The sequence below is a fragment of the Sus scrofa genome, chromosome 17 (assembly GCF_054392235.1).
Source record: "Sus scrofa isolate SSC_HxYL_T2T_F1_AM1 chromosome 17, Sscrofa_HxYL_maternal_Yorkshire_Landrace_v2.0, whole genome shotgun sequence".
In the NCBI taxonomy this organism is placed as follows: Eukaryota; Metazoa; Chordata; class Mammalia; order Artiodactyla; family Suidae; genus Sus; species Sus scrofa.
In genome coordinates, this window is record NC_139399.1 from 43,588,391 (window position 1) to 43,613,839 (window position 25,449).

At 44.0% G+C, this 25,449-nt stretch overlaps 1 protein-coding gene across 15 annotated transcripts in view; it reads left to right on the plus strand.

Annotated features, from left to right (window-relative positions):
• The first annotated feature begins 1,387 nt into the window (after nt 1–1,387).
• Nucleotides 1,388–25,449, plus strand: part of KIF3B (kinesin family member 3B) — a 50,604-nt gene continuing 26,542 nt past the window's right edge. For 7 of the 15 annotated variants that reach the window (XR_014832152.1, XR_014832153.1, XR_014832155.1 and 4 more), the window contains exons 1-2: nt 1,388–1,522; nt 16,873–16,945. The gene's annotated coding sequence lies outside the window, so the exon portion shown is untranslated. Of the gene's footprint in view, nt 1,523–12,992; nt 13,124–16,872; nt 16,946–18,858; nt 18,891–25,449 lie in introns of those variants that run through there. The other 8 variants (XR_014832154.1, XR_014832160.1, XR_014832159.1 and 5 more) reach the window with 3 other exon arrangements.

The following is a 25,449-nucleotide window of genomic DNA, read 5'->3' on the forward strand; positions in this document are numbered from 1 at the left end:
TGAAGGGACCCTGCTCTCAGGAGCTTCTACAGAGTGTGTAACAGCAGGTTGAGTTCCTGCAGAAAAGGAATATGGAACTGGCCTTCCAGGCCATTCTAGCTGGAACAGAGTTGTATCGATTTTAAAAGCAGTGGGAGTACATGAATGATGTTAAGTGGAATGTGCCATGCTGTGTTTCATGTTTGTTTTTATTATTATTGTTATTGTCTTTTCTAGGGCCCCACCCACAGCATATGGAGGTTCCCAGGCTAGGGGTCTAATCGGAGCTGTAGCTGCCAGCCTACACCAGAGCCACAGCAACGCAGATCCTCTGCGTCTGCAACCTACACCACAGCTCACAGCAACGCTGGATCTTTAACCCACTGATCGAGGCCAGGGATGGAACCCGAAAACTCATGGTTCCTAGTGGGATTCGTTAACCACTGCGCCACGATGAGAACTCCTTCATGTTTTAAAATGATCACTTGGGGAGTTGGGCAACTCCCACTGTGGCTCAGCAGATTAATTATAGGACTAGTATCCATGAGGATTTGGGTTTGATTCCTGGCCTCACTCAGAGGATTAAGGATCCAGTGTTGCCGTGAGCTGTGGTGTAGGTTGCAGATGCAGCTCAGATCTGGCATTGCAGTGACTGTGGGTAGGCTGGCAGCTGCAGCTCTGATTCGACCCCTTAGCCTGGGAACTTCCATAAGCTGCAGGTGTGGCCCTAAAAAGACACCCCCCCCAAAAAAAAATCACCTTGGCCACCTTGTGGAAAATAATTGTCAGGTCAGGACTAGACAAAAAAGTAGAAGAAGAGATCAGATATGGCAGGCACACTAGACACAGGAAGAACTCCACCTGGCCTGGTGGGGTGGCACTGAGATGGAGAACGGTGGAGGCAGAAATATTTGAGAGGTACACTAAGGGACGTGGTGACTGGATGTGGGGGAGAGTGAAGGATAAGGAAGAGATAAGAATGATTCCTAAATTTTTGGCTTGAGTGACCGGCCAGACCCTAAATATGAACTATCTCAGTAGCCGTTTGAGATGCAAGGCAGATAATGGATGCGAAAGCGCTTTAGGAAAGGTCAAATGGAGAGATCAAGCCATTGCGTTCCATTTTACAGATGGGCAAACTGAGGCACGAGATACTAGCAAGTAGAGTTAGGCCATGTCGCGCCCTCTCACACCCTTTAAATGCGTGAAAAGTCTCAAGGATGTTGAGACAAGGTACCTACAAAGAGCCGGTACCTTGCCGCCCCAGCCCTCCTCTCCCTGTCTCGCCCCGCCCCACCTCGCCAGACAAGCTTTCCATGTCCGCCACTCGTGTCCCAATAAAGTTATTGAAATTGACACTGGTTGCTAAGGAAGTGGGTCGCCTTGCCGGGTTGCTAAGGAAGTGAGCGGCCGCCGTCTCTCCCCATCCGGGGCAGCGGGGAATGGCTGAGCCTCACGGTTCGCCACCGCCCCCGCCGCCGCCGCCGCCACTACTGCCGCCGCCGCAGCCGCCGCCGCTGCCCGCTTTCGGCTCGGGCCGCAGGTGAGTCAGGGGAGATGTTCGATCAACTGCCGGGCAGGGCCAATCCTTCCGCCGCCTGGGATCTTCCGGGAGTACCGCGGGGCAGCAACACCGACTATGCTGCTCCGGGAACGGGAGCATCCTCAGCCCTGCCTCCCGGGCATCTTCTGGCAGTGCGGGCGGTCTCGCCCCTCCTCCTCCGGGCGGAGGTGTGCTGCCTGACCCCAAACCCGGCCGCGAGGGGTCGAGGTCACGGACCCAGCTCTAGAGGGAGGCGGGCAAGCGAAAGCCTGGGGTCAGAACCTAGGCGCTGCCCCTGGCTCACCTGTGACCTTGGGCAAGTACCTTCCCATCTTGGTCTCAGTTGACCTGTTTGTCCAATGAGGTCCTAACAGTTGCGGCTCAGAGTGGTTAAGATGAGAATTCTTAGGGCACCCTGGCTTGGGGGCCAAGAGTCCAGCTTGAAGTCTGAGTGTCTGGATTTGTGACTCTGCATCTCCACTGAGTAACTTTGTGGCCTTGGGCACATTAATCTCTGTGAGCCTTTTCTTTATTTGTAAAATGCATTAATGAACCACTGTGAGAGTCCATTGAGACAGGTATATCAGGTAGCTTGGCATAGTAAGTGCTCAGCAAGCTGTTCTGAGGCATGTGGGGTGGTTTGGGCAAGGCTTCCTGGAGGCCATGACTTTGAGACAGGTAGGCTTTAGGTGTGTAGTGCACCAGCTCATGTGGATATCCGCCCCCCACTTCTTACCGTTTGACATCCCTCCACTCTCAGCTTTACTTCTCCATTCTGCTCAGAGCAAGAGAGGTGGTGTGGACCAAGTAGCCCTGGTGGGGGACCAAGTCCTTGTAGATTCCTGGGGTTATGGTTTTATTTTCTACTTATACCTTTTTGACTCTTACAAAAGAAAAAGTTATCTTTGGGGAGTTCCCATCGTGGCTCGGTGAAACGAATCTGACTAGTATCCATGAGGATGCATGTTCAATCCCTGGCCTCGCTCAGTGGGTTAAGGATCTGACATTGCCTCGAGCTGTGGCGTAGGCCAGTAGCTGCAGCTCCAAGTGGACCCTTAGCCTGGGAACCTCCATATGCCTTGGGCGTGGCCCTAAAAAGACGAAGGAAAGAAAAAAGAAAGGAAGGAAGAAAAAAAAGTTATCTTCATGTCTTTTGAGAAGTGCTTGAAACAGTAATAGCTATTTACAGGTGTGATTGGCCCTTAGCCTGGGTTTGAACCGCATCAGTCTACGGGATACATGGGTTTTTTCAATGAAGATACACCTACTTCACCTTTATATATAAGGGACTTGAGCATCTGTGGATTTGGTATGCATGGGGGTTCCTGCAACCATTCCCCCACAAGTATTGAGAATGAACTATATATGATTAAGAAGTACTTTTCAGGTGTATTATCTCACTTAATCTTCACATAGACTTTGCCAGGTAGGTGGTGATGTCATCCCTATTTTGAAGATAAGAAAACTGAGGCTAAGAAAAGTGAATGACTTGCCTAAAAATCTTATACATATTAAATGGTGGAGCTGAACATGTTTCCAGGTAAATCCTGTATTTTCTCCCCCTCACCAGGATGTCTCTGATTTCTCAGCTGTAGCTGTTACAAAGCCACAAGGGTATTCTTTTGTTGCTTCTGACTGCTATGGTTAGAGGCTTTTCCTCCACTGGCAAGGAAACAAGATCTTACATAAAGCTTCATTTAAATAGATACCATCCATAGTGTGGACTTCAAAAAAGAGCTGGAATGTTTAAAAGAGGCTTCTCTCTCCTCTAGTTCCCTCCTCTTTCAAGTGGGAGGAGTATTTTGTAGGCCCTTTCAGTGGTACCATGCAATTCCAATTGTGGGCTAGTGTTTTAAGCATGGAATCAGGCTGCCTGGATTCAAAACTTGGCTCTGCCACTTCCAAGTTATGTGCTGCTGAGCAGTATACTTTACCTCTTTGTGCTACAGTTTCATCATCTGTAAAAGGGGGATGATAATTGTATCCACCATATATCACTGTTGTGAGGATTTATTGGTGCCTGATACATGTAAAGTGCCTGGTGTGTTTGGTAAACATTAGCTATTGTTATTTGGGCTTAACATAGCACTGATATTGTTCTTTATATTCTATTTATGGTTGGTGAATGAATAAATTAAAGCATGTGCTGATGATACCAGGTCGGTCAACCTTACAAAGTCATTGCATGCATGAAACAGTCACTGTCATAGTATTATATAAATGTCAGGTGGCACAGTAGGTTAAGGATTTGGCTTTTTCACTGCTGTGGCTTGGGTTCCATCCCTGGCCCCAGAACTTCTGCATACTGTGGGTGAGGCCTAAAAAAATGTCATTATTACAGGGTTGCCCCAGGAACCTGCAATTCCATGCCAGAATGGGTTGCAAAGAAAGATGCCAGGTTTAGTAGCCTGCATCCCAATTCAGTCAATGTTTACTAAATCTCTTTATGCCAAGTGCAATGGCGCAATCCCAACTCTACATTCTTTAAGGACCTCAGAGCTTACTTTGCATATTGCTGACATTTAAAATGAATTTGACGTCTTTAAATGAATTTATATCTTGTGTTTGCCCCTCCTCAGAGTAAAGCTGTGGATTCATATTGCTCGTGTCCTTATGCTTCTTTTGGGTGCCTAGGCTAAGCCTCGGCTTGCTCTCTAAGCCCTTTCATCCACTGATTTATGGGTCCCTGAGAAAGAGCCTTCTCTTGTGCTGGTTAATAATACAGTGCTCTCTTTATGGTGCCTAATAGTTTGCAAAAATGATTAAGCATTCACTGCTTCACTGCTTTGGTCTATCAGTAACCCCGTGAGGAAGGGAAGGTGCAGATTGAGATTTCTATTTTACAGTCGAGGAACCTGAGGTCCAGAAGCCAGGCTGCTGGTAAGTGACCCATTTCACCCTGGCATCCACACCTTCTGATTCCCAAGTTCAGTGCTCTTGCTCCAATTGCCTCAGTTTCAGGCACCCAACATTTACGGAACACCGCTGTGTGTCAGGCCCAGTTCTGTCCTAAGGACGTGATAGTAGAGAGGTAGGTGGTGTCCTTGCTCTCATGCAACTTCCATTCTAGTGGTAGCAGCAGAAAAAGAAACCAATAAATGAACGAGATCATTCGAATGGAAGTGAGTGCTGTGAAAGTAATAAAAGAGTGATGTCATGCAAAGTATCTTCTCCACGGCGGGGGGGGGGGGGCCTGCCACTTTGATTGGGTGGTCAGAGAAGACCACTCTAAGGTGGTGACATTTTGCTGCCAGAAAGGGGCCAACATTTTGAAAATGTAGCAGAAGGAACTGCAAGGATAAAGGGTCTGAGGTGGGAATAAGCTTGGTGAGTTCTGGGAACAGAAAGAAGGCTTAGAGTGGCTGGAGCAGGTAGGCTGGGGTGGGGAGAGGGGAGAATGTGGGGGGGGGTGCGTGTGGAGGCTGCGGGTGAGGCCTCAGGTCACCTAAGTCCTGTAGGCTAGAGGAAGGAGTTGGGGTTTTATCCTAAAAGCAATGGGAAGGCATTGAAGGCTTTAAGAACGGGAAACACATGATCTGTTTTTTTGTTTTAAAAACAATCACTTTGGCCTCTCTGTGGCAAATGAATTTTAAGGGGTGTAAGAATGGCAGCTAGGGGAGTTGCCGTTGTGGCTTGACAGGTTAAGAACCCAACTAGTATCCATGAGGATGCAGATTAGATCGCTGGCTTCGCTCAGGGGGTTGAAGATCCAGCATTGCCACAAGCTGTGGCATAGGTCCCAGATGCAGCTCAAATCGGCTGTGGCTGTGGTGTAGGCTGGCAGCTGCAGCTCCAATTCAACCCCTAGCCCAGGAACTTCGATATGGTGCAGGTGCGGCCTTAAAAAAAAAAAAAAGAATGGCAGTCGGAGGCCAGGCAAGAGGTGACGGTAGCTTTCTAGAGTGATCAGAGTGGGGATGGTACAAGAGGTCGAATTAGGGTCCTGGAGGTGAAACTGACAGATTGGTGGTTGAGAGGAAGAGCTAAAGGAATCAGAGATGACTCCTGGGTTTTTGGCCTCAGCAATTAAGTAGATGTTGGTGGTGCCATCTGCCTCTAAAACGATGAGAGATCTTTTTGGTTAGGTGCCCTGGGAGGAAAAATTAGCTATGGTTCCTCTGAACCCTTAGAGGAGAGGCACAAGGTATAAACACCTTGTGGTCTCTGGAAGGACATCCCAGCTTATCCTGCAGGAAGACAGCTAGGTGCATCTCCTCGAAGCTTCCACCTTGGATATCTGTGAGCCCTGCTGTTCTCAAAATGTGGTTCTTTACCAGCTTGTGGAGTGGCAGCGTGGGCTTTCCAGGGCAGTGCCCATCTGTCTCATGCTGTTAGTATTGCTCTTCTGACTCGAGATCTTGGCTGATGAAGGCTGGAAGAGGCTGGCCAGCTCGGGAAGACAGAATGGACTCACTAGTGAAGCTTAGTGCCTCAAATGGCCACACTCTCCCTGCCAAAGTGGTTCTTTCTTGGCCATCGAATGACATTTCTAAAGTTGCAGAGCTTTTGATTTGGGAATCCCTTGAGAAGTGGTTGTATTCTGCTAGAATTCCTAGAGGACCTTTGAATGGAGTATCTTTTCCAAACAAGGGAATTCAAACCTTCTTTTCGTATAGGCTAACAATTGTACCTGTAAATTTAGGCTTCACCATGTTGTAAGTTCAGCACTGTGACTAGTCAGACTAATAATCCTGTGACCTCCACTTGTCTAGCTTTGTTTGCTATTTAGAATGCTCTCTCCTGTGCATTCTCATTTACTAATGTTCAGTCAGTTGAGATCATGTGGAATATATATTATCCCCAGTTTACAGATGAAGCGTTGAGCTCCCGAGAGGTCTCTCATTTTGGTCAGTATTATTAAGCACTCAGTATAGGTCCTGGGTTAGGTGGGTTCTTGTTGTGTGTTCTGTATGACTGGGGCACCCATGTGCCCTAGGAGCTTGTTAGAAATGCAGAATCTGGATTTTGTGGCTCAGCATTGTAGCTCCACAGAAATGAATCTGACTAGCATCTGTGAGGACGCAGGTTCTATCCCTGGCGCTGCTCAGTGGGTTAATGATCTGGCATTGCCGTGAGCTGTGGAGTAGGTCGCTGACTCAGCTTGGATCCCATGTTGCTGTGGCTGTGGTGTAGACCAGTAGCTGCAGCTCGAATTTGACCTCTAGCCTGGGAACTCCCGTATGCCACAGGTGCAATCCTAAAAGCGAAAAAAACAACAACAACAACAACAAAAAAAAAACACATGTACTTTCTTTCTGTACATAATACTCTTGCACATTTAATGGACTACAGTTTAGTGTAAACATAACTTTTATATTCACCAGGAGACCAAAAAAATTGTGTGACTTGCTTTATTACAAGAATTCGTTGTATTGTGGTGGACTGGAACTGATCCTTCACTCTCTCCCAGGTATGCCTGTAATAGGAATAGCTAACATTTATTGACCCAAGCACTAGTCTCAGCACTTTACACGTGTTGTCTCATTCAGTCCTCACAGCAATCGTGTAACATGAGTATTGTTTTTCATTTTCCAGAAGAGGAAAGTAGAGGCACAGAAAAGTCAACTAGCTTAACCAGGTCTGCTGACTTCAGCTCCATTGCACTTTCTACCACTCATTCGTTCATCTGTTTTTTAGGAGGGCAGTGCATCCCTGATGTCTTGTCAAAGGTCTTTTCTTTCCCTTCTGTTCCTGGGTGACTAATTTTGAATGCTGATGAAAGTGACTTCATAGGAGTCCCCATTGTAGCTCAGCCGAAAGGGACCTGCCTAGTAACCGAGAGGTTGCGGGTTCAATCCCTGGCCTTGCTCAGTGGGTTAAGGATCCAGTGTTGCCCAGAGCTGCAGTGTAGGTCGAAGACACGGTTTGGATCCCGCATTCCTATGACTGTGGCATAGGCCAGCAGCTGTAGCTCTGATTTGACCACTAGCCTGGGAATTTCCACATGCCACACCTGTGGCCCTTAAAAAAAAAAAAAAGAAAGAAAAAGAGGAGTTTTGTCGTGGCTCGGTGGTTAATGAACGTGAGGATGTGGGTTTGATCCCTGGCCTTGCTCAGTGGGTTAAGGATCCGGTGTTGCTGTGGCTGTGGTGTAGGCCAGCAGCTGCAGTTCTAATTGGACCCCTAGACTGGGAACTTCCATATGTCACAGGTGTGGCCCTAAAAAGACAAAAAAAAAAAAAGTAAGAAGAATATGATTTCATAGAATGTTTGACGAAATCAGGGGAAGAACCTGTGAGGTATTTCTAACGTAACTGTGGGGTCAGTTACTTGACTGATAGGCAACAAACAGATACCTGATTTGTGAGGTAGGTTGCCTCTCACCCTTCTTGGCTCTAACACAGGCCTGAAACATCTGAAGCAGATAGGAACTGTGAGCTTGTGTTCTGAGTCATTTAGCCCTGAGCTGTTGCTTCTTGATTCTGGTGATAGTATCTACACCAGGGAGGAGAGGTTGGCTAAAACTCTATACCATCTGCTGGCTGGTTGCAGAAGATTCAGTTTTGTAGAGGCTCAGTTTTCCCTGTCTGCAGTGTGGGATCATTATTTTCCTTTCAACATCTCTTTATCTCTGCAAAGTCTTGGAAAGATTTCTTGGTCAAGGCCTGTGCCATCACAGGAAATTCTGGTGTGAAAAGGTAGTGGAGTCTGCATGGAGACATGAATTCTAACAGCAATCCTGCCCTTTGCAGTGTGACCTGGGGCAAGCAACTCAGCCTCTCTGGCCTTCCGTGTTCTGTTTAGGCAAAATAAGAACATGGGCTAGTCTTCCAAGGCTCTGCCAGCCCTGCCTGAAACACAATTTGAGTTGGGTGCTGTTTTCCTCTCCTTGGTGACTTCATGCTGGGCTTTTCCCCACACCTTCTGGGGTGGGGCTTTTAAAGTGTATTTCTTGGCAGTCAGAGATCATTACAATGAACCCATCTTATCAGCATCACACATCTGCGCTGCACCTCGGAATGTTTGTTTAAGGCTCAGTTAATCATGGTGACACACTGTGTCTCCTCACTTTGTCACGTTGATAGCAGACATGGAGCTCTTCACACACAGGCAGATCTATCTTTAGTATGCTGATTTATTTCAATCATAGTTTGTATTAGCACCAGTGATAATCATGGTGGGTGTGGTTTTATTTATTTATTTTTGGCCAGATATTTGCAGCACTTGCATTTTGTCATATTTGAACATAGTATATAGATGGAAGTGGGTCCAAATGAAATACAGATTGTAATAGATCACTGGGAGCTGAGATCAGACATGCTGTTACTCACCCTGGGGTCCTCAACATTGCCTTCAGCCATTTCAGGAAGGGTTTGATTTGGGGCTTTTGTGTGTGACATATATTAAGCAGAAACTAAAGCTCATAGCACTGTCTCCAGCAGCTTAGTGGATTGCAGCAATCATTACTTTATAACTCATTTCAGTAACCTAAGCAAAAAATCTAGCTGGTAAATCATAAAAGATTCCATGCAGGTAAGATAAAATGTCAGCTCAAGTTACTTAAGGTAACCACAAGAAGATAGTTCTTAATGGAAATAGTTACTGGTTTTGCACCATCTGCAATAGCAGGTCAGATTCTAGCCTAAGAAATAGATAGTATTTTTCCCTACTTATTTCTTCAATTGCCAGCAATTTTTTTTCTTTTTTTTTTAGAGCCACACCCATGGCACATGGTGTTCAGCTGCCAGCCCACACCACAGCCACAGCAACTCCAGATCTGAGCTGCATCTGCGACATACACTACAACTCATGGCAATGCTGGCTCCTTAACCCTCTCAGCACGGCCAGGGACTGAACCTGCGTCCTCATGGATGCTAGTAGGGTTCATTACTGCTGAGCCACAATGGAAACTCCACCGGCAGTTTTTTAATAGAACTTTTTTTTCCTGATTATAAATATAATGAATTTCCATTAAGGAAAAATGAGGAAAGTCCTAAAAAGATTAAATAAGAAATAACTACTGTTAACATCTCACTGTCCAAAGGAAAATACATTCCTAAATTATGCTCCCTCATGGATGTGCGATTCTTATTTCCTTCATCATGGTAACTAGGCTGGTTTCAGTATTTAAATGCTGTAAACATTGCTACAGGGACCATCTTAAAGATTATCATTATATACACTTTTGTCTACATTTCGGATTATTTCTTGAAACTAGATCCTTTCATTTTTAAAAAATTTTAATTATAAAGTCCGCCTCCTTAGATAGCGTTTTTAAAAGGGTAGTGTCTAAATGAGGTTGTAAAGGCAGATGTTATTATAGTTTGGTGGGAAGGGATTTTCCTTGAAAATGGTTACCTAGCTCAGTTGCATTTTGTCCACTTGCAGACATCTTTTTAGATGCACTCAAAGTGCATCTCCCATTCTGCATTTGGAAATGTTTGCTTCATATTTTATAATCATTTCCCCATGTTTTCATGTTTAGTAATTATGAGGGGGTGAACTTTCCCTAGTGTTGGGCATTGAAGTTGTTTCTGACTTCTTTTAATCACATGTAGTGCTGTAGTGAACGTCTTTGCTTCTCTGTCAGCCTCATAAGAGAACAAAACTAAATAAATTAGTTCGGGGAAACTGAGAACTTTAAAATGTTCAGGAGTTCCCTGGTGGCTCAGCCAGTGAAGGATCCGGCATTGTTGCTGCTGTGCTTGGGTTTAATCCCTGGCCCAGGAACCTCTGCCTGCCGTGGGCACAGCCAAAAAAAAAAAAAAAAGTTCAGAAGGAGAACTGTACATTTTCCTTCTTAAAATTTGCTTAGGGGGCAGAGCCTCCTTGCCTGCCCACTTGCATCTCTCACAAGCATCCTATCTTATTTTTTATTTTTTTGCTTTTTAGGGCCACACGCATAGCACATGGAGGTTCCCAGGCTAGGGATCTAATCAGAGCTGTTGCCGCCGGCTTACGCCAGAGTCACAGCAACGTGGGATCTGAGCCTCGTCTGCAACCTACACCACAGCTCACGGCAACGCTGGATCCTTAACCCCAGGGATCCAGCCCGCAACCTCATGGTTCCTAGTCAGATTCGTTTCTGCTGCACCAAGATGGGAACTCCCACAAGCGTCCTATCTTAATAAATCTATTTCTTGCTTAAAAAAGAAAAAATTGATTAGGATCTTCAAAGAGTGTCTTTAAAAAAAAAAAAGGAACTTTATTGAGATATAATTCACATACCATAAAGTATCTTTTAAGAGTTTTTGTCAGCCTTCTTTGCTGCTTTTCTTTAATTTGTTTTCCTTTGTTTTTTTATTTTTGTTTTTGTTTTTTCCTTTTTATGGCTGCACCTACAGCACATGAAAGTTCCCAGGCTAGGGGTTGAATTGAAGTTGCAGCTGTCAGCTTTGCCGTAGCCACAGCAAAGTGGGATCCAGGCTGAATCTGTGACATCACCACAGCTTATAGCAACCAATGGATCCATAACCCACTGAGCGAGGCCAGGGATCAAACCTGTATCCTCACAGACACTATGTCAGGCTCTTAACCCACTGAGCCACAATGGGAACTCCAAATTTTTCTACTTTTTAAAATAATTTTTGGGAGTTTCCATCATGGATCAGCAGTTAACGAATCTGACTAGTATCCATGAGGATGCAGATTCGGTCCCTGGCCTTGTTCAGTGGGTTAAGGATCCAGCATTGCCATGAGCTGTGTTATAGGTCAGAGACAAGGCGCAGATCCTTTGTTGCTGTGGCTGTGGTGTAGGCCAGCAGCTACAGCTCCGATTTGACCCCTAGACTGGGAACCTGCATACGCCACAGGTGTGGCCCTAAAAAGCAAATAATAATGATAATAATTTTTGGCCACACTCATGGCATGCAGAAATTACTGGGGCAGAAATCAAACCTTCGACATAGCAGCAACCTGAGCCCCTGCAATGACAATGTCAGGTCCTTAAACTTCTGAGCTACATGGGAACTCCTGTTTTCCCGTGATACAGAACTCTTTGTGAGTAGGAACCAGAAGAAGAGCCTTTAACATTTAAACCCTTCAGTCTCTGAACAGACTGTTGGCTGGTGACACTAACCAGAAATATTGTATATACATTATCAGTTCTGCACACTGGAGGAGCTGTGAGAGCACACGTATCATTATGGAATTGAACAGTGAACCATGATAGTTCTGGTAGAGGGGGATTTGAAAAATATATTTAACTCATTGTATTACTAAAACAAATCCTGTGATTTATAGGAAATTTTGCCTGATCATCTTTGGGAACTATTTACCACAAAGGTGGCATGTGTTCTTGATAAAATGGGACCCTGATTTGGGGTCATCTGGATGGGGTTAGATTCTGGAGCTAATCCAGGTGGAAGAGAAGATTTTAGGTGACACTCAAACAGGGCATCCTAAATTATGCTGAATGACACTTCGAGAGTTAATTTCTTTGAAACTGTTTTGGTTCTTCTAAGGATATTAGGTTCCAGTCTTTTTTTTTTTTTTTTTTCTTTTTAGGGCTGCATTCGCAGCATATGAAAGAGGTCTAGTCAGAGCTACAGCTGCCGGCCTACACCACAGCCACAGCAATGTGGGACCTACACCACAGCTCAATGGCAACGCTGAATCTTTAACCCACTGAGTGAGGTCAGGGATTGAACCCTCATCCTCATGGATACTAGTCAGATTCATTTCCGCTTTGTGCCAAAACAGGAACTCCTTTCAGTGTTTCTTTCTCTCTTTTTCTTTTCTTTTTTTTTTGTCTTTTTGCCTTTTCCAGGGCTTCTCCCGCAGCATATGGAGATTCCCAGGCTAGGGGTCGAATCAGAGCTGTAGCCACCGGCCTACACCAGGGCCACAGCAATGCAGGATCCGAGCCGCGTCTGCAACCTATACCACAGGTCACGGCAACGCCGAATCGTTAACCCGCTGAGCGAGGGCAGGGACCGAACCCGCAACCTCATGGTTCCTAGTCGGATTCGTTAACCACTGCGCCATGACGGGAACTCCCCCTTCAGTCTTTAATACTTGCTTTCTAACCACCAAAGAGAGCTCCCACCCTTGGGCCTTAGGTAAGCTACAGTATCTAGTTAGAACATAGTAACATTGTTGTGTGTCCTTATACTGATTTTCACAGTTGTCTTTTGTTTGCAAGTGATACTGGTTTTCCATTTATGGCAGTGATATAAAGTTTCTTCTAAAAAATAAATTGTGGGAGTTCCCATTGTGGCTCATTGGTAGTAAACCCCACTAGTAACCATAAAGTCGCAGGTTCCATCCCTGGCCTTGTTCAGTGGGTTAAGGAACCGGCATTGCCGTGAGCCAACATTGCCGTGAGCCATGCTGTAGGTCGCAGGTGCAGCTCAGATCTGGCATTACTGTGGCTGTGGAGTAGGCCAGCAGCTATTGCTACGAATCTCATATGCAGCAGGTGCAGTCCTAAAAAGGCAAATAAATAAATAAATAAAACTAAATTTGGTTAAAGTAGATTGAAAGCAAAAACCTTAGCTATGGGAGAATGAGCCAATTCTCTCTGTGACAGGGAGAATGCCGGATTATTTGATGGAAAGAAAGAGATTGCAGCAGGCACTCCACAATTCTCATTTCCCTCTGGGCGCACAGAAGACTGTTTCCTAGACCTCTTGCTTTTGGAAAAGACATGGCTTCTGAACAGTGGGTATCACTATGAGTCAAAGAATAAAGGAGGATTGTAATATCCCTATGTTCTTATTCTCTTCTTCCATGGCAGTCGAAGAAACAATGGATTTCACATGGTGTACCAGCAAGACCAGGTGTCTCCATCAGTCCTGGGTGGCTTGGGAAGACAATGTTCTCTCACACCAGGAACCAATGTTTCGTGTGAACTCTGTGAATAAATAAATATTGTCTCATTAAAAAACAGGAGTTCCCATCGTGGCTCAGTGGTTAACGAATCCAACTGGGAACCGTGAGCTTGCAGGTTCGATCCCTGGCCTTGCTCAGTGGGATAAGGATCTGGCGTTGCCGTGAGCTGTGATGTAGGTCACAGACTCGGCTGGATCCTGCGTGGCTGTGGCTTTGGCGTAGAGCGGTGGCTACAGCTCCGATTAGACCCCTAGCCTGGGAACCTCCCTATGCTGCAGGAGCGGCCCTAGAAAAGGCAAAAAGACAAAAAACAAACAAATGAAAAAACACAAATTTCAAATAATAGTACAAGTGGTATAAGGAAATGGCAAAAATTGTGAAGAGACAGTTGTGTGACGGACATTTAGGACATGCTGGTGCGGAAAAAAGCCATGAACTTTGGAGCCAGGTAGACCTGGTTTCTGCTTACTTTGCCACTGATTAACTCAGTGTCCCATGTTACTTCTCTCTCCCAGTCTCAGGTTTTTTCTCCTGTAAATTGGGTCAGCACCTCCTGTGAGCCAGGCATTGTAATGCCTGTCCTGCTCGCATCCTCACACAGCCCCCAGGAGCTGGTTCCTTTTACAGAGGGGGATATAGGTTCAGCGAGGTGAAGGAACTCCAATGGAGTCTCAGAGTTGGGAATGGTTGGACTGGGTTTCCCTCCCAGGTGTGTCTGATCTCTTTTTCGTTATCCAGGCCACCTGCCTCTTTTAAAATGTAGAATTTGGAGTTCCTGTCGTGGCTCAGTGGTTAACAAATCCGACGAGGAACCATGAGGTTGTTGTGGGTTCAATCCCTGGCCTTGCTCAGTGGGTTAAGGATCCAGCGTTGCTGTGAGCTGTGGGTGTAGGTTGCAGATGCAGCTTGGATCCCACCTTGCTGCGGCTTTTGGCTCCGATTTGACCCCTAGCCTGGGAACCTCCATATGCCTCAGGAGCGGCCCAAGAAAATGGCAAAAAGATGGAAAAAAAAAAAAAGTGGAATTTTCTGTGGCTTTTTACCCAGCTGCATAGCAGTCTTGATTAAAAGGACAAGTCACTGAGCACACCCCTGGTCACTACAGCATACCTCACAATAGCCAAGAGATGGAAGTAGCCCAAATGTCCATGGACAGATCCATGGATAAAGAAAATGTGGTCTTGGAGTTCCCGTTGTGGTGCAGCGGAAACAAATCCGACTAGGAACCATGAGGTTGTGGGTTCAATCTCTGGTCTCACTTAGTGGGTTAAGCATTGCTGTGGCTCTGGTGTAGGCTGGCAACTGTAGCTCCAATTAGACCCCTAGCCTGGGAATCTCCATATGCCGTGAGTGCCGCCCTAAAAAGCAAAAAAAAAAAAAAAGATGTGGTCTATACATACAGTGGGATGTTATTTAGCCTCATAAAAGGAGATCTTGTTACGTGCTACAACATGAGTGAACCTTGAGGTAGGATGGTGGTTTCCAGGGGCAGGGGAAATGGGGAAATGGGGAGCCACTGTTTGATAGGTATAGAGAGCTTCAGTTTGGCAAGATGAAAAGTTCTAGAGACCTGTTACACAATAATGTATACACGTAAGATGGTTACTGTATGCTTAAAAAATAGTTAAGGTACATTTTATATTATGTGGGGTTTTTTTAAAACCACAATGAAAATTTTCTTAAAAGTTTTAAAAGAAAGAAAGAAAAGAAAAGCAATTGGTCAGAGGGCATTTTTTTTTTTCTTTCCATTTTGGAAACTCTGAAGCATGCATAAAAATAGAACAGTATAATGAACCATGAACCCATTACCCAGCTCCAGCATTTATCAGCATATGGCAATTCTGTTTCACCTGTAACCTCCTATCCACCCAACCCCACCTCACCCCTGATTATTTTGGTCTCAGACAGCATATAACTTTATCTGAAAATGCTTTCGTGTGTTTAAGAATCTTAGTTTAAAAATACCATTTTCACACCTGAGAAAGTAACAATAATTCCTTAACATCATCTCATGTCCCATGTTCAAATTTCATTGATCATCTCCTACATTTTTAACAGTTTGTTTTACTTATATTTTTGTCTTTTTTTTTTTTTTTTTTTTTTGGTCTTTTTAGAGCCGCACCCACGGCATATGGAGGTTCCCTGGCTAGGGGTCCATTCGAAGCTGTTGCTGCCGTCCTACGCCGCAGCCACAGCAGTGCCAGATCCAAGCTGCATCTGCGACCTACACCACAGCTCACGGCAATGCTGGATCCTTAACCCACTGAGCGAGGCCAGGGATCAAACCCGCAACCTCATGGTTCCTAGTCGGATTCGTTTCCACTGCACCATGATGGGAAATCCAACATTAGTTTGTTTTCATCAAGATCCAAAAAGGGACCCTGGTCAAGGGCCAAATGTTGTATTTCGATTAAGTGTCTGACATCAGAGTGTAAATTTTTAGGAGAGAAACAGTTTCATTTCTCTCCGGAACAGTACATGGAGCAAGAAGTTCCTGGCACAGAGGCTCTTCCAGCTTCATAGCTTAGTGGTGGGTCAGTGTGTGAGCTCGGAATATTAGGGTCATGTGGGCAGTGTTGGTGGGCAGATAAATGGTACAGCCTGGGAAGTGGGTAAGACAGTGCCCTCTGTCAAAAAGGAACATGCATAGTGTTGACACCTCTAGGAATAGCTCTTAACTACTAACCCCCATGTGTACCTAAAGGTAGGTGTTCGAGATATTCATTGCAGCATTATTTGCACTAGCAAAGACCAGTAACTATCAGAGGGTCCCTCAGCAGGAGACTAATCAAATACATTGTAAGACAACTGTACCATGGCATCTAGGCAGCTACTTAAAGAGTGGGGATGGAGGGTGGGGTTGTTTCCAAGATCTGTAAAGTAAGATGGAGAATGGTAGACACTATACTTATGCTTGAATTAAAAAATAAAGTGGAGAAGCAATATAGATATATTAATGCTTGTAGGTGTTTCAGGTGTCTCCCCAGGGGTAGCGGGAAGATTTTACTTATTTACTGGGTACTCACACGTGCAACTTGAATTGTTTTAATCTATACTTATATTGATATACATGTGTATATGTGTGTGTGTGTGTGTGTTTAAAATAAGTTTAAAATAGGATTTTTAGGAGTTACCGTTGTGGCTCAGCAGGTTAAGAATCTGTGTCTGTGAGGATATGGGTTCAATCCTTGGCCTTGCTGAATGGGTTAAGGATCTGGTGTTGCCACAAGCAGCAGTATAGGTCACAGATGCAACTCAGCTCCTGTGTTACTGTGACCGTGGCATAGACCGGCAGCTGCGGCTCTGATTTGACCTCTGACCCAGGAACCCATATGCTACAGGTGTGGTCCTAAAAAAAAGAAAAAAAAAAAAATAGGGCTCATACCTATTCCCCATAAGGTGGTTTTGAAAATTAGAAGAGGAATACACATTAAACTCTTACTATACTGTGAGTTGTGACTATTGAATATGACAACACCCCAGACGTGCGTTGATTCTGAATTAGTGTTCTAGAGACTTGAATATATTTTTTATGAATGTTTCACAAAATAGGATTTCTTTGCCTCTTTTTTCCCTAGATAAATGCTTTCTTTGTTTGCCTGTTGGGGTCATCAAATGACAGAGAGTGCATGGCGCCAATCTGAATTAAGGGTAGGCATTTATTTGTTCATGTTTCTTTCCTGTGACCTTTCTACATTTCTTTCTAGATAAGTAGCCTGTCTTCCTAAGATACGTAAGCTGAAACCAAGGTACTAGACATTTTTCCCCAAAGAAAAAAATAGCTTTATGACCATCCTCACTGCTTGGTTATAAGAAAAAAATAATTGCACCCATCAAGAAGGCCAAAGAAAACAGGAGTTCCCGTCGTGGCGCAGTGGTTAACGAATCCAACTAGGAACCATGAGGTTGCGGGTTTGGTCCCTGAGTTTGCTCAGTGGGTTAACGATCCGGCGTTGCCATGAGCTGTGGTGTAGGTTGCAGACGCGACTCGGATCCCGCGTTGCTGTGGCTCTGGCGTAGGCCGGTGGCTACAGCTCCGATTCAACCCCTGGCCTGGGAACCTCCATATGCCTCGGGAGCGGCCCAAGAAATAGCAACAACAACACCACCAAAAAGACAAAAGACAAAAAAAAAAAAAAGGCCAAAGAAAACAAAACATAGTCACTTGCAAGCTCACCCCCAGAGATCAATATCACTCGCCTTTTTCAAGATTCTCTAGCTAAGTGGCACAGCAGAAATTAAAATCCTGACCCGCTGAATACTAAAGTTCATGATTTTAACCATGACTTTACACTGTCTCCTTCATATTTCTCCTCCTTTTCTCTGCACATGTACATGTACACATATAAACATAAATTGCATCATAGTAACTGTTCTCTTTGGCAGCCTGCTTTTTTTTCACTCAACGAAATGTCATGAGCATTTTCCCATAAGTAAATGCCTAGCAGTTTATCGCCTTTCTTTTTCTTTCTTTCTTTTCTCTCTCTCTCCCTTCCTTCCTCTCTCCCTCCCTCCCTCCCTCCCTGTCTCTCTCTCTCTCTCTCTCTCTCTCTCTCTCTCTCTCTCTCTCTCTTTCTTTCTTTCTTTCTTGTCTTCAACATATGGAAGTTCCCAGGCTAGGGGTCAAATCAGAGCTGCAGCTGCTGGCCTACACCACAGCCACAGCAACACCAGATCCAAGCCGAGTCTGTGACCTACACCACAGCTCACAGTAATGCTGGATCCTTAACCCACTGAGTGAGGCCAGGGGTCTGACCCATACCCTCATGGATAGTAGTCGGATTCGTTACTGCTGAGTCATGACAGGAACTCCCTATTGCCATTCTTGATGACTGCTTCATTTCCCATTATAGAGCTGTGTCATAATCTAACCAATCCCTCATCAGTGAGTATTAAAGTGGTTTAGAGATATTGCTGAGATAAACCTAAGTATATACTTATATCTTACACATGTATTCAGTTATTCAATGATGGCCTTAAAATAATTCCAAGAAATGGAGTTACTGTTTTAAGAGAGTGTTACTTGTCAAGAATTGTATTTCAGTGTTTTGATATTGATTGCTCTGCAGCCCTCAAATAATTTGTGCTAGTTTGAGATGCTGTGGTTCTTGTATGTACTTTTAAGAGATAGTTTGAAAATATTCAGACAGTTCACACAATAGTTTGGCTTACAAAAAAGTGATCTCGGAGTTCCCGTCGTGGCGCAGTGGTTAACGAATCTGACTAGGAACCATGAGGTTGCGGGTTCGATCCCTGCCCTTGCTCAGTGGGTTGACGATCCGGGGTGTTGCCGTGAGCTGTGGTGTGGGTCGCAGACGCGGCTCAGATCCCACATTGCTGTGGCTCTGGCGTAGGCTGGCAGCTACAGCTCTGATTGGACCCCTAGCCTGGGAACCTCCATATGCAGCGAGAGCGGCCCAAGAAATGGCAAAAAGACAAAAAAAAAAAAAAAAAAAAAAATTATCTCATGTTTATAAATTGTGCCTGTAATAAAAAAACACACACACACACATACACACACACACACACACACACACACACATATATATATATATATATATATATTTTTTTTTTTTTTTTGCCACACCTGTGGCATGTGGCCTGAACCTAGGCCAGGGATTGAACTCTTGCTATTAGTCTGTTATTTTGACATCTTTCCTCTGAATGCTCTTGTGGCTGAGGCTACATGGTATGTTACATTGACATTAGAAAGTTAAAGATTCCACTGCGATAGATCTCATAGAAGCTTTTTTTTTATTATTATTTTTATTTTTTCCATTATAGTTGGTTTACAGTGTTCTATCAATTTCTACTGTACAGCAAAGTGACCCAGTCATACATGTATATATTCTTTTTCTCACATTATCCTCCATCATGTTCCATCACAAGGGACTAGATATAGTTCTCATTGCTTATTCACTCCAAATGCAATAGTTTGCATCCATTAACCCCAGGTTCCCATCCATCCCACTCCCTCCCCCTCCCCCTTGGCAACCACAAGTCTGTTCTCCAAGTCCATGAGTTTCTTTTCTGTGGAAAGATTCATTTGTTCCATATGTTAGATTCCAGGTATAAGTGATATCATAGGGTAATTGGCTTTCTCTTTCTGACTTCATTTAGTATGAGAGTCTCTGGTTCCATCCATGTTGCTGCAAATGGCATTATTTCATTCTTTTTTATGGTTGAGTAATATTCCATTGTGTATATGTACCACATTTTCTTTATCCATTTCTCCGTTAATGGACATCTAGGTTGTTTCCATGTCTTGGCTATTGTGAATAGTGCTGCAATGAACATAAGGGTGCATGTGTCTTTTTCAAGGAAAGTTTTGTCCAGATGCATACCCAGGAGTGGAATTGCTGGGTCATATGGTAGTTCTATATTTAGTTTTCTGAGTTACCTCCATACTGTTCTCCATAGTGGTTGTACCAATTTACATTCCCACCAACAGTGTAGGAGGGTACCCTTTTCTCCACACCCTCTCCAGCATTTGTTTTTTGTTGACTTGTTAATGATGGCCATTCTGAGAGGTATGAGGTAGTACCTCATAGTGGTTTTGATTTGTGTTTCTCAAATAATTAGTGATGTTGAACATTTTTTTCATGTGTTTGTTGGCCATCTGCATATCTTTGGAGAAATGTTTATTCAGGTCTTTTGCCCATTTTTCAGTTGGGTTGTTGGCTTTTTTGCTGTTGAATTATATAAGTTGTTTGTACATTTTAGAGATTAAGTCCTTGTCAGTTGCATCATTTGAAACTATTTTCTCCCATTCCATAGGTTGTCTTTTTTTTTTTTTCTTTTGCAGTTTCCATTGCTGTGCAAAAACTTGTCAGTTTAAGTCCCATTAGTTTATTTTCACTTTTGTTTTTGTTGCCTTGGGAGACCTAAGAAAACATTTGTATGGTTGATGTCAGAGAATGTTTTGCCTATGTTCTCTTGAAGGAGTTTGATGGTGTCTTGTCTAATGTTTAAGTCTTTAAGCCATTTTGAGTTTATTTTTGTGCATGGTGTGAGGGTGTGTTCCAATTTCATTGATTTACATGCTAGGAGCTTTTTAAATCAAACTTCACAATGAAGTTGAGACAAATAGTTCTATTGCTAGGGCCCTTAGTTCATCAGCCAAAACATTATTCATGGTGATTAGTAAAAATGAATAGATGAAAAGAGGAAACACCTGAGTTTTAACACCTGAAATTATTTGGTTAATTTCACAAAATTTTTCCATCTTTTTTCTCCCCTAATTTCATTTTTTTCCAATTAAGTGATATATTCACAGAATTAAAAACTCAAGAGGAATAATAAGATATACAATGAAAAGCCTCCCTTACACTCCTGGCCCTCAGCCACCCAGCTCTTTTCCCTACAGGCAACCAGTGTCATTACTAGGCTCTGGCTTATCTCTCCAGATATATTTTTTGTATGTGTAAGCAAATATAGAACTATTCCCTCAACACAAATTCTACAGACAGTGATGTTATTTTTCAACTGGAAATATATAATCTTGTTTTGAAAATTTGTATAATTCCCATTCTGATAACTGGCCAACATGGGAACCAGAGGCCTGGAATTGGACTTGCTTTGTTGACATGGTTCAGGGATTGTGAACAAGGAGTCCTGATATTTCAAAACAATTAGCAACTGTTGTGAGAGAAAGTAGTGTTGATGGTGATAAGGTGGAAACAGAGTAGAAACAGCCACTTCCCCTGAGAGAAACCCTCACAGGGGCTACTTGGTTTGGGCCGGTTATTAGAGAATCATCGCTGTCTTCTTGCCTGAATGTTGTAGTACTTTTCTGATGGCCCCTGTGGTCTGTCACTTGGGCTGCCTTTCTGTGTCCTTGAACTGCAGGCCAGGCAGTCGGCAGGTGGTTGTCTGGTCTGATCTTAGAGGACATTGCAGTGGAACACATTGATTCAAGATGCATTAATATGCACTGTGTGCCCGCAGATTGCTCCTCCTTGCAGGGCTGCTTCTGGTGAATTGCCAGACTTTTATTTTTTTCCTATTTGAAGATACCACATGCTCGTGAAAGAAAATTTGGAAAATACAGAAATGTTGAAGGAGCAGGGGAAATCACTTGTATGTAATCCCATCACCCAGAGTGGGCCAGCATTGATGTTTTGATGTGTGTCTTATTTTTATGTAATTGTGATTGCTTGCATTGAGTTTTATAAATTGCATTTTCCATTTATGCTAAGCATTTTTCATGTCATAACAGAGCTGTGGCAAATGTCATTTAAAAAGATGGACTAGGAATTCCTGCTGTGACACAGTGGGTTAGTGATCCAGCTTGTCTCTTTTTTTTTTTTTTTGTCTTTTTGTGTTTTTCTTGAGCCACTCCTGTGGCATATGGAGGTTGCTAGGCTAGGGGTCGAATCGGCCTACACCAGAGCCACAGCACCGCGGGATCCGAGCCGAGTCTGCAACCTACACCACAGCTCACAGCAACACCAGATCCTTTAACCCACTGAGCAAGGGCAGGGGTCGAACCTGCAACCTCATGGTTCCTAGTCGGATTCGTTAACCACTGCGCCACGACGGGAACTCCCAGCTTGTCTCTATGAAGGCACCAGTTCGATCCCTAGCCTGGTGCAGTAGGTTAAGGTCACAGTTAGGGCTCGGAGTCAATCGCTGGCCCAGGAACTTCCATATGCCATGGGGGAAGCTAAAAAAGGAAAAAAATGTAGCAAGGTGGACTAGCATGGCAGGCCTTTCTTAAGTGAGCCTAGGGATCGAACCTGCGTCCTCATGGATGCTAGTCGGGTTCGTTCACCACTGAGCCACAACAGGAACTCCCCATTTCATTTTTTTTTTTTTAAGAAAAATGATAAAATATTACAGATATGGGAGTTCCCATCATGGCGCAGCAGAAATGAATTTGACTAGGAAACATGAGTTTTCAGGTTCGATCCCTGGCTTAACCCTGGCTTAACCTAGGCACCCGGCATTGCCATGAGCTGTGATGTATGTCGCAGACACGGCTCGGATCTGGTGTTGCTGTGGTGTGGTGTAGGCCAGCAGCTGTAGATTTAACCCCTAGTCTGGGAACCTCCATATGCCATGAGTTTGGCTCTAAAAAGCAAAAAAAAAAAAAAAAAAAAAAAAAAAAGGAAAAAAGAAAAAAATTACAGCTAAAATTGAAAAATTCTTCATATTTTTTGTTCCATTCTCTACAGTTTACCCTGCCCTGTTTGGGCTGCCACTATCATAAATTGTTGTATCCCCTTCTATACCATTTTAAAAATAATTATGTGTATATAAATGCAAGTCCGTGAGCACCATATTGTTTTCTAGGTTTTTATATTTATTTATTTTTATTTTTATTATTTTTTCTTTTTAGGGCCACACCTGCAGCATATGGAAATTCCCAGGCTAGGGGTTGAATTGGAGCTGTCGTTGCAGGCTTACGCCACAGCTACAGCAGCACTGGATCTGAGCTGCGTCCTCAGCATACACCATGGCTTGCAGCAATGCCAGATTCTTAACCCACTGAGCAAGACCAGGGATCAAACCCACATCCTCATGGACACCATGTCAGGTTCTTAACCTGCTGAGCCAGAATAAGAACTGTTTTCTAGGTTTTCAGGCATAATCATCACTCTGTAGCTTGCTTTTTCTCTCAACCTGTTTATTAATCCATGTAAATATATATAACTCTAATTCAGGATTGGCACAAGTTTTCTGTGAAAGATCAGGTAGTAAATATTTTAGGTATATTTAGCTTTCGTGGGCCATAGCTATCACAGCCATAGGTAATACATAAACAAAGAGATATGCTGTGTTCTAATAAAACGTTATTTATAGGAGTTCCCGTGGTGGCGCAGTGGAAGTGAATCCAATGAGGAACCATGAGGCCGCAAGTTTGATCCCTGGCCTCGCACAGTGGGTTAAGAATCTGGTGTTGCTGTGAACTGTGGTGTAGGTTGCAGTTGTGGCTCAGATGCTACGTTGCTGTGGCTGTGGTGTAGGCTGGCAGCTGTAGCTCCGATTAGACCCCTAGCCTCGGGACCTCCATATGCCACAGGTGCAGCCCTAAAGAGCAAAAAAAAAAAAAAAAAAAAAAAAAGCTTGAGCCAAATTTGCTGACCCTTGCTCTAATTTATTGCTTTACACTACTGAACAGTATATTATCTGTAATATAGATATACCGTATTTTATTTTCCAGTTCCTCCATAAATAGGTGGTTAGGTTATTTCCGGTTTTCTACTATTTTAACAATGTTGCAAGAGGCATCCTTGTGTGTGTTTCCTCCTGCATGCACATGTGCAAAAGTTTCTTTTGTTGCTGGTTTTTTTACTTTTTAGGGCCACAGGTGGCATATGGCGGTTCCCAAGCTAGGGGTTGAATCGAAAGCTGTAGCTGCTGGCCTGCACCACAGCCATAGCAACGTGGGATCGGAGCTGCATCTGTGATGCACACCACAGCTCATGGCAATGCCAAATCCTTAACCCACTGAGCAAGGCCAGGGATCAAACCTGTGTCCTCATGGGTACTAGTTAGATTTGTTTCTGCTCAGCCATGACGGGAACACTGGGTTTTTTTGTTGTTGTTGTTCTTGTTGTTTTTTTACCATTCACACATATAAAGGTGGAATTGCTAAGGGGTTTATTTTGTTTTAATTAATTAATTAATTAATTTTTGGCTGCACCCACAGCATATGAAAATTTCCAGGCTAGGGATTCAACCCATGCCAAAGCAGCAACCCAAGCCATTGCAGTGACAATGCTGGATCTGTAACCCATTGCACCACAAGAGAACTCTTTGTTTTGTTTTTTAAACAAGAGTTGGGGGAGTTCCCGTCGTGGCACAGTGGTTAACGAACCCGACTAGGAACCGTGAGCTGTGGTGTAGGTTGCAGACGCGGCTCGGATCCCGCGTTGCTGTGGCTCTGGTGTAGGCCGGTGGCTACAGCTCCGATTCGACCCCTAGTCTGGGAACCTCCATATGCGGCCCAAGAAAATGGCAAAAAAAGACAAAAATAAATAAATAAATAAAAAGTAAACAAGAGTTGGGTCAAATAAAGTGCTTCAGGTAGAATGTGACCAGTTTCTGACATCTGTCCTAGAATCTCAACAGGAAACCAATAGTTACTCAGAATCCAGTCCACATCTAGTTCTAGAATTTGCGGTGGACTCCATGACAGCTCAGCAAGGTGAGGGTGTGTGAATCCGAACATGGAAGATTCTAGAAGAGAGTGGCTCCTGTGAGAAATGTGCACCTGATAGCTCAGTGGACAAAAGAGATGAAGTTTTTCACATGTAGTAGCCATTCAGATAGTGGTTGTTAACATTGCAATGACAAGTTTTAGCAGAAAAGGTATTTAGGATGAAGGTGCTGAGCTGCTGACCAGTGGTTCCTTCTTTCCTGGCAATGCTGTGAGTTCCTCTAAAGATTTATTGCTGCAATTAGACTGGCCAGAAGAAGGAGGAAGGTAATAAAGTAAAGAAAGAGTATCAGGGCATCCTTCCAAGAAAACCCTCTCCTTTGAGGAGGACCCACAGCAAGATTTTAACCCCTGGTGACAGGAAATTAAATTAGTCCATCTTCCTGAAATAATATGTCAACAGTACATGACCAGTTTAGTCAAGCTCAGTGAGTTCAGAAAAGAAATGGTGTTCTGTGTCCCGAGTCAAGAAGATTTAATTAATGGGACTCAGGCTATGGGAATTCCTTATTTTTAAAAGATGTTTTAAGATTATCGTAGATCGTTATCATCCCTTTTTTATTGTTTTGGAGAGCTCAAACATATATGGGGTGATAACAGAAGCAGCTGAACATCAAGATCTGTAAGCAGGTCTACTGTGGGAGTGCCTGTCATGGCTCAGCAGTAGCAAATCCAACTAGTATCCATGAGGACTCAGGTTCGATCCCTGGCCTCGGTCAGTGGGTTAAGGATCTGCTCTTGCTGTGAGCTATGATGTAGGTCACAGACGCAGCTCCAATCCGCTGTTGCTGTGGCTGTGGTGTAGGCAAGCAGCTACAGCTTCGATTCAACTCCTAGCCTGGGAACCTCCATATGCCACAAGTGTGGCCCTAAAAAGCCAACAAAAAACCCCCACAAAGCCTACTTCAGTCTTTTTTTTTTTTTTTTTTTTTAAATTAAACAGGCTTGGGGCCACATTGTTTTGATAGGTAAAAACTGGGCAGCTCAGCCT